General features: G+C 38.3%; 1 non-coding gene across 1 annotated transcript; it reads left to right on the top strand.

The window, feature by feature from the left end:
- The first annotated feature begins 6,985 nt into the window (after window positions 1-6,985).
- On the top strand, window positions 6,986-7,091 carry LOC142835438 (U6 spliceosomal RNA). Its single transcript, XR_012907865.1, has one exon. It is a non-coding gene; the product is annotated as a U6 spliceosomal RNA (small nuclear RNA).
- Window positions 7,092-10,135: the final 3,044 nt, after the last annotated feature.

Raw genomic sequence — 10,135 nt, 5'->3', positions numbered from 1 at the left:
TGGAGAAGTATACTGCTATAAAGAACTTTAATGGACAGTAGATAGCATAAGCCCTGGAAACTAGAGACATACACACAGGAGGTGGACCACAGCCTGTGTTCTTGACAAAGAGATTCAATATGAAAATGTTAGAAAAAGAGCAAAGGTTCAAGGAAAACTTCTATATGAGTCTGCAGCATTAGTCCTTATGAATTTTTACCCATTTATTTCACTTCTCAATCCTTGAGACTTGCAGACTGCTAAAACAGGGATTCTTAAATTAGGATACATGGATTTAATTTTGAAGATCAGTGAACTTAAAGAACAGAAAAACAATTATATCTTTCTTCCCTTAATCTCTAACCAAAACTTAACATCCTTTCAATAATAAGAATTTGGAACAAAAAGAAGAAAAACATAACAGTATTATCTTTTACCCCTAGCTTTGTTAAAATAGAAATTGGAGGTATTTCATACAAAACTAAAGTTGATGTAGTTGTCTCATGAAGTGCTTCAAAATCAGGCACTTTTAAGACTTCCTGCTGATAGATTTTGTTTCATAAAACGCCAACTTAAATTATATTTACATTTTTCTTTTGATTACTGCATTTAATATTATTAGTTCTTGAGGGTTGTTGTTCTGTATGTTGTACTTAATGCAACTAAAAGATATAAAGGCAAAGGATCCATAAATCCCCCTGGACTAGTAGGGCTAAGTTATTTCCTGAGTCAGATGGCTTCTGTACATAAGTGATCTGGAATAGGTACAAATTAAACTTTTGTCATAATTATGTGACCTGCCCAGATAAATTTTAGCAGTGTTATCCTTGTGCCTACACCACACACACACACACACACACACACACACACGCACACTCGTGCGCGCGCGCACACACACACACACACACATTTAGGGAAGCAATGGGAGTTCACTGAGTGTGGAGTTTACTATTTCCTTTCTATGAGAGCTACAATGTGGCTGGAAAATCTACCCTGCACCAAAGTCCAAGTAACCACTCTTACTCCCTTCACAGTTAAGTTCAGCAGCTTCTTGGACACTTCATCATCATTAATCATGGGTGCTTATTTGATTAAATGCAACAGAATTGGCTATCATGCATTGCTAACACCAGATATCAATACTGTGTTTACACCAAGAACATGATAAAAAAACAATTCCCAAACCATATTTTGGTGTGTCTATTCCACAAGACCACTGGTAGAATCAATTTTGGTATCATTCAGGGTCCAACAAAGGAGGCAGAAAGCATATCAGTTATTTGAATGCAGGAAATTGGATGTCCAGGCAATTTATACTATATTTGATAATTAAAAAATTCAAAACAAGGTTGGGCTGTAATTTGGTGGTAGAGGGCTTGCCTAAAGTGGGTTTGATTCCCAGCTCTGAAAAAAATAATTTTTTAAAAGTTTAGGCTACATCACTTAAGTCAACAATCTTAAACATTTTGTGCAAAGGTGCCTATGATACATAGTTTTGGCTTTGTACAATATGATGTCACGTAGCACAATCTTCTTTTGCTGGGACAAAAGTAGCCACAGGCAATAAGGAAACTAGTTAACCAGCTCTACTAGAAGGTGTCATAGAGACAATACTCAGAGAACATAGCCATACTCTTTGGGGAACAAAGGAGAGAAGTTGGAATGCCTTCAAACTCAGAAGACTATAAGAAATGTCCCATGTATCTGAACTCAATTTTTGAGAAAGGGTGCTGGCTGGTGTTGATGCCTCTAAAGAGAGTATGAGCCAGTTATTCAAGAGCGGGCAAAACAGCAAAATGGTTGAAGGTGCATAAGGTGCTGTTGATGCTATACAGAAGTACTGTCCAAGCAGGAAGTTAACAGGAAGGAGAAAAATGACTTCTCTGTGCAATCTTGCCATGCCTTCCTCTACTGCCCCCTGTTGGCATAGCCTCCCTTGGAGGTACTTGGCCAGGAGAAAATAGAGCCGTAAGCCCTAGCCCCATTCTCACGATGAAGATTCAGTTCTAGACCCCCTGGTAGCTTATTAACTAGTATACAAGTGGTTCATAAACTTTACCAAGCTCCCAAAGGATACCTAGTTCATATAAACAAGGTAAGCCAGTTCATCCTTCCAATGAGCTCTGATGACTACATAACTCTTATGTAGTCTATGGGAACTTCAGGGGAGTTCACTGTTTACATGCCTAAGTCCTAAAACAGTAACAGAATTATAGTAACACCCTCGTGTCTCAAATTTTAGTTCCTGTGGTTGCAGTTACTTAGTCAACCCTGGTGTGAAAATATTAATGGAAATTCCAGAAATAAACTGTTCTTAAGTTTCAAGCTGCCATTCTGAATAGAAAGATGAAATCTCACAAGTTTCCTCTCTGGCTGGCCTGGAAGGTAAATCATCTTCTTGTCTTCATATCCACACTGCCTGCACCACCTGGACTGTGATGTTTATGGGAGAGACCACATTCACATGACTTTCATTATAACATAATTATTCCATTTTATTATTAATTACTGTCAATCTCTTATGGTACCTAATTTAGGAATTAAACCTTAATATAGATGTGAATATCTTTTAAAGGAGCTATAGAGTTCAGTGTATTGTAGAGTTGAAGCATGTGTTGGGATGTTTGAGTGTACCCCCTTCATTGTCTAGTCTCTCCCTGAAAAGAAAGACGGTAATATAATCACATGAGATAGTCCAGTGGGCAAAGATGATTTCTGTAAGATGGGTGACCTGAATTTGATCCCAGAAACTTTCATTGGAAAGGAGAACCAACTCCCTAAAGTCCTCTTTCCTCCTGTACTCACACACTGCAGCATGTATGCTCGTGTACAATGGAAGTAAATAAAAGTTTGAAACAAAATAAAAATAAAGACTATAGTCAATAAAGAAAACAACCACTATTCAGGTCACCTTTGAAAGAGAAACAGCCATGAAGGCTGAGGCAGTTTCTCCTGAGATTATTGTTACCACTTCTAGGCAGACGATGGTGACTCCATAATCTCTTCAAAGTCTCCTGGGGAATTTAAAGTAATACTAAATTCAGCCCAGAATTTCAGTTAAACAGTGATGTTCTTAATGTGGGTACCTCAGCGTGGTAGCAGACATGGATTGAAGATGGAAGACGGTAATTAGGAAGATATTTTATTTATGGAACCTAGTCCCTGTCCAGAAGGACCACACATTCTTTGCCCTTGGATGATCTCCACTATTAATAATTACAGAAATTCTGAGAAATAAAAGAAAATATGACATGATCCAGATTAGCACAATATAATTGGAAGGCTCACGGAAGATTCCTGGTTTCAGTTTCCCTGGAGTGTTTTCACCAAATGACACAGAGGACCATATAATACTTGAATTTTCCCTTACCATCTCTACCCTTATTAAGACTTTGGAAAGAGAAGAAAAAAAAGCCCTTACAAAACAACTGTCTTTGGAAACCACCTCTGACTAGCATCATTCAGCTCTTGCTCATTCTTCTGTACTTTGCATCCTGATGACATTTTCTTATTTAAAGCAGCTCCCTTTATTAACCAACTTGTCCCACATAGAACTCTCAAAGCAGTTCCATCATCACACTGTCTTCTATATGGTCACAACAACTAAATGAAACTAGTGAAGCCAACAGAACATAAAAGGAGCTGACATTTCTCAATAACCTAGCAATGGATCTTCCATGGTATTGGAGACTAGATTGTGATATTCTAAAAATACAACTGTAAGAGACCAGACACTGCTACCCCAAAATATACCTTGTTGGCAGAAGGATTATTTTAAGATGATTATCAATGAGGGCTGCTGAGAAGCCAAGGACAATGGCACTGGGTTTTGATCCTACTTCATGTTCTGGCTTCGTGGGAGCCTAGCCAGTTTGGATGTTCACCCTCCTAGACCAGGATGGAGGGGGGAGGACTTTGGACTTTCCACAGGGCAAAGAACCCTGACTGCTCTTCAGACTTGAGAGGGAGGGGGAGAGGAGTGGGGGGAGAGGGAGAGGAGTGGGGGGACGGGGAGAGGATTGGGGGGGAGTGGGAGGCAGGGAGGAGGCGGAAATTTTTTTTCTCAATAAAAAAAAAGATGATTATCTAAAGGAAGTGCAGACACAGGAGAAGATCTGAAATCAGAAAAGAGGTAAACATACATAAAAGAAACATACCCATCCACAAAGGGAATATTGATTGTAAAGTTGTCTTCCTCTCTGTGTCAGAACAAGGACGTACAAGGCCAGTATTAGAATAGTAGAAATTTCACATCATGGATAAGATACCAACTAAACTCAGCAGAACAAACTTTCCCCTGACTACCATACCTTCCAGATTAGCCCCCTATGTTGGTTTGATTGAGAACAGCTCCCATAGGCTCATATGCTTAGATGCTTGGTCCCTGGTTGGTAAAATTCTTTAGGAATGATTGTGAAGCATGGCCTTGTTGGAAGACGTGTGCCACTGGGGGGGGGCGAACCTTAAGATTTCAAAAGCCCACTCTATGACCATTCTCTCTCTTTGTTTGTTGCCTGTGGATCAGTATATAAGTTCTTGGCTACTGCTCCAGCACCATGCCTACAAGTCTGTTGCCATGTTTCCCGTCATGATGATCATGGACATGCATACCCTCTGGAACTGTAAGAAAGTCCCCAATTAAATGTTTTATTTTATGAGTTGCCTTGATCATGGTATTTCATCCCAGCAACAGAACAATAACTAAGACACTCCCCATCTTAGCCTCCCCCAACATCCTTACTTCTTTGACTCTGTTGCAGATGGCATTTAAACCTGAACTTGAAGTCATTCTCTTTGAGAATTATGCATTTTTCTCCCGTGTCTCCCAGGATGCTCACCTTCCTGGACCTGGGGGAAACAGGGAGGACTTCCTATAGGGTAGGGAACCCTGACTGTTCCTTGGACTGGAGAGGGGGGAGGGAGAGTAGGTGGAAGGGAGAGAAGTGGGCAGAAGGAAGGAGGTGGAAATTTTCAATAAAAAAAATAAATGATAAAAAAGAAAAGAAATTCAGTTTGTTTTTCTCCTCACAATCTATCCTTTTTTTATACAGTTCACCTCAAGGAAATGTGTAGAATGGGAGAGAAAAGCATAGTTTTCTTCAAGCAAAGGAATATCCATGTCCTGATGTATGATTAGAACTGAAAACAGGATCTACCATGGTTCTCAAAGGATATGTAGAATTGAATCCAAGAGAAGAAAGGACTAACAGGAATGGAGAAGGGCAGAAATAAAAGCAAGCTTGTGAATATAGGTGGGTCAAGGGCTAAAGCTATGATAAAAAGGACTGCATGAAAGATGATTCCTGTTGTTATTTGAGTATGATGGTTAAGCAGGAAGTCATGGTCGAGTCTGAAAGTTAAGTAGGAAGTTGTAAACTTGAAGAAGGAACATCAGATCAGTGGTGCCAAACATGCAGAAAACAAGATGTTGAAAAGGTAGGTTATTAGCATAAAGAATGGCCCGGTGAGAACATGGCAGTCTTTCTGAATACTGCCAAATGGATCTGATAGTCTATCTGGGCACTGGTAGATCAGAATCCTAATGGCATAGGTAGGATCCCTGAGAATAAACAAGGGAATGAGAATCCAGAAATGTATTATATAAATCTGCACTCCAATTGTTGATTTATGGTGGCAGTGTCTTTTCAGCATCCTTGATCCCCTCTGGTCCATCAACCTTCTCACAGCCTTCTGAATGGATGGCCTCACATCTAAACAAAGACTGCAACACCACAGAAGAGGAAGATAAACCTGTTTTGGGTGGTGTGCTGCTCCTGGTGACCTGTAGCTTTCTGGGGTTTTATTTTTTATTCTTTCATGTTCTTTATAATGAATACATTTAAAATTTATGTATAGAATGTCTTGACAGCTTTTTGAAAAATTGATAGTCTAACTTTCCAATAATTATCCTGGCCTTAGAGACAACTTAAGGCTCAGATGGGATCGTGTCTTTGATACTCAAACTAACCCATTTACTAGAACTGTATCTCCTGCCCTGTCTGTCCATCTGAGATAGCAAATATCCATCCCCTTCATCATTCAGAGCCAGGGACCAGGCAATCAGGCTGTCTATAGCTTTGAAATCATTAAAGTTCAACCTACTCATTCTGCCCAAAGGTGATGGTGAATCCTAGTTGTCCAGTTGACTAGATCAAGAATCAACTAAAAGGCAATCCACCTGGCATCCCTGTGATGGACTTTCTTGATCTGATTATTTGAAATGGGAAAAGCCACCTTAAGTGTGGGGAGCACTTTCCAATGGCAAAACGTAAGAAAATAAAATAAAAATAAAAGGGAAATGAAAGAAATCTAGCTTTTTCCCTACTTCCTTGCACTCTTGTAGACAAGTTCATCAATCCTGCTGCTCCCAGTTTTGCCTCCCTTTGCCGATCTTACAGCCAGCTTCTTTGGACCTCTAATGCAGACAGAAGACCAGTATCTCTTCAGAAATCCTCTATGCATTAAGTACTGTATTGGGACTCCCAAGATACCCAGCCTTATGAACCGAACAATTACCATATTCTGGGCCTGTCCAGCATGAAATGGACATTGTGGGACTGCCAGTTACAGAAGTCAGATGATTTGGGGGAGTAAAAAAAGTTTTATTATACTTACGATTCACTAGACATGTTATGTGGCCCATGTGAGATCACAAAATAATACGTAATAATTTGTAAGCACAATGTATGTGTGGACCTACCATCTTTTAGAATCTTGCTTACTCTTTTCTATTACCAGGTGGTCACAGTCATATAATTCCTTTCGACATCAACTTGAATGACACTTTTGAAGAATCTAAAGCACAAGTTTGAATTTAATGTGAAGATAAAGAGAAGATGGAGATTGCTTCCTGACAGGTGAGTTGAGACTAGACATGGCTAAACCTTAGTTAATATGACTAAGCCTCAAGAGCTCCACATAAATATTAGGAGGCCCTGTGACTTTAGGAAATATTGGACTTGTCGGTAGAAATCTGATTGAAACTTTCCTATAAAATCCTTCTTGGGTGCTCGCTTTGGCAGCACATATACTAAAATTGGAATAATACATAGAAGATTATCATGGCCCCTGTGCAAGGATAACAGCAAATTCGTGAAGCATTCCACATTTTTTTCCAAGACAGAACAGACCAAGGAAAATACCCAAACACTCAGAAAGCCACTGCAAGGATTACACCAAGATGCAAAGACACTGCTGGCCTCATTTGAAGGAAGAGATGGGTAGGCACCAAAGCAAGAATTTCTCCAATGAGCTAAAAAGCAACATGGTAACACCAGAACCCAATGCTCACACAGCAGGAAGACTTGATCATCCTTACCCAGAAGAAGTAGAAGAAAACAACTTTAAATGTGACTTTATGAAAATGATGGAGACCTTTAAAGAGGAAAAAAAATCCTTAAAGAAATGGAGAAGAAGACAGACAAAAAATTGGAAAAATTAATAAATCCCTCAAAGAAAACAAAGAAGAAATAATCAAACAGGTGAAGGAAACACTTCAAGACTTGAAGACTGAAATAGAGGTTATAAAGAAAACACGAACAAAGGGAATTCTGGATATGGAAAATCTGGGTAAATGAAAGGGAACTACAGAGACAAGTATAACAAACAGAATGTAAGAGATAGAAGAAAGACTCCCAGGCACTGAAGATACTATAGAGGAAATAGACTCATTGGTCAAAGAAAACATGATATCCAACAAATTCTTAACAAAACATCCAGGAAATCTGGGACAGCATGAGAAGAGGGAGAACTTCAGCTCAAAGGCAGAGAAAATATATTTAGCAAAATCATGGAAGAAAATGTTCCCAACCTGAAAGGATATCCCTATATAGTTACAAGAAGCATACACCACACCAAATAGACTGGATCAAAAAATAACATCCCCTCGCCATATAATAATTAAAACACAAAACATACTGAATAAAAATAGAATATTAAGAGCTGCAAAGGAAAATGGTCAAGTAACATATAAAGGTAAACCTATCAGAATTACACCAGACTTCAAAGTTTTCATTCACCATAGATGGAGAAAACAAGATATTCCATGACAAAAACAAATTTAAACAATATGTATCCATAAACCAAGCCTTACAGAAACTACTAGAAGGAAAACTCCAACCCAAGGAAGCTAACTGCGCCCATATAAACAAAGGCATCTGATAACCACCTCCCCAACCAGCATAACCCAAACATTAACACCGAAAATAACAGGAATTAACAATCATTGGTCATTAATATCACTTGATACCAATAGACTCAATTCACCTATAAAAAGACACAGGCTAAGAGAATGGATACAAAAACAGGATCCAGCCTTATGCTGTATACAAGAAACACACTTCAACCTCAAAGACAGACACTATGTCAGAGTAAAGGGTTGGGAAAAGGTTTTCCAATCAAATGGACCTAAGAAACTAAAGTCAGTCAGAAGAGATGGAGAAGGACACTATATATTCATAACAGTAACAATTCAGCAAGATGAAGTCTCAATCTTAAAAATCTATGCCCCTAATACAAGAGTACACACATATGTAAGAAACATAACTAAAACTTAAATCACACATCAAACCCCACACACTAATAGTAGGAGACTTCAACACTCCACTCTCACCAATGGACAGGTCAACCAGACAGAGACTTAACAGAGAAATAAGAGAACTAATAGATGTCATGAAACAAATGGACTTAACAGACATCTATAGAACATTCTACCCAAACACAAAATAATATACCTTCTTCTCAGCACCTCATGGAACCTTCTCTAAAATTGATCGTATACTCGGTAACAAAGCAAATCTCCACAGATACAAAAAAAAAAAAAATTGGAGTAACCACCTGTGTCTTATCGGATCACCATGGAGTAAAGTTAGAATTTAACAACAATATTACTCTCAGAAAGCCTAAATTCATGGAAATTGAACAGTGAACTACTGAAACAACCCTGGGTCAAGAAAGAAATAAAGAAAGAAATCAAAGTCTTCCTTGAATTCAGTGAAAATGAATGCACAACATATCCAAACATATGAGACACTATGAAAGCAGTAAGTGCCCACATACAGAAAATGATGAAATCTCACATTAGTGACTTGACAGCACACCTGAAAGCTCTAGAACAAAAAGAAACAGGAGGAGTAGAAGACAAGATATAATCAAATTGTTGGCTGGAATCAACAAAATAGAAACAAAGAAAACAATATAAAGAATCAGTGAAACAAAGAACTGGTTCTTTGAGAAAATCAACAACAAGATAAACAAACCCTTATACAAACTAATCAAAAGGCAGAGAGAGAACATCCAAATTAGAAAAATCAGAAATGAAAAGAGGGACATAACAACAGACACCGAGGAAATTCAGAGAATCATTGGGTCATACTGCAAAAACCTGTACTCCACAAAATTGAAAAATGTAAAAGAAGAAATGGACAATTTTTAGATAGATACCATATACCAAAATTAAATCAAGGCCAGATGAACAATTAAAATAAGCCTATAAACTGCAAGGGAATAGAAACTGTCATCAAAAACCTCCCAACCAAAAAATGCCCAGGGCTGGATGGTTTTAGTGCAGAATTCTACCAGAACTTCCAAGAAGAGCTAATACCTATACTCCACAAAATGTTCCACATAATAGAAACAGGATATAGAAACAGAAGGAACATTGCCAAATTCTTTTTATGAAGCTGTAGCTACCCTGATACTAAAACCACACAAAGATTCAACCAAGAAAGAGAATTACAAAACAATCTCACTCATGGACATGGTTGCAAAAATACTCATTAAAATTTGGCAAACCGAATCCAAGAACACATCAAAAAAATCACTCACCATGATCAAGTCGGCATCATCCCAGAAATGCAGGGCTGATTCAGCATATGAAAATCTATCAATGTAATCCATTGTATAAATAAACTTAAAGAAAAAGCATATGATCATTTCATTAGATGCTGAAAAAGCCTTTGACAAACTCCAGCACCTTTTCAGGATAAAGGTCTTGGAGAGATCAGGGATACAAGAAACATCTAAATATAATAAAAAACAATATACAGCAATCTGATAGCCAACATCAAATTACATAGAGAGAAACTCAAAGTGATTCCACTAAAATCAGAACAAGACAAGGCTGTCCATTCTCTCCATATCTCTCCAACATAGTTCT

This window comes from Microtus pennsylvanicus, chromosome 14 (assembly GCF_037038515.1).
Source record: "Microtus pennsylvanicus isolate mMicPen1 chromosome 14, mMicPen1.hap1, whole genome shotgun sequence".
Taxonomy (NCBI): domain Eukaryota; kingdom Metazoa; phylum Chordata; class Mammalia; order Rodentia; family Cricetidae; genus Microtus; species Microtus pennsylvanicus.
The sequence above is the reverse complement of the archived record's forward strand: the minus strand, read 5'-3'. Positions and strand labels throughout refer to the sequence as shown.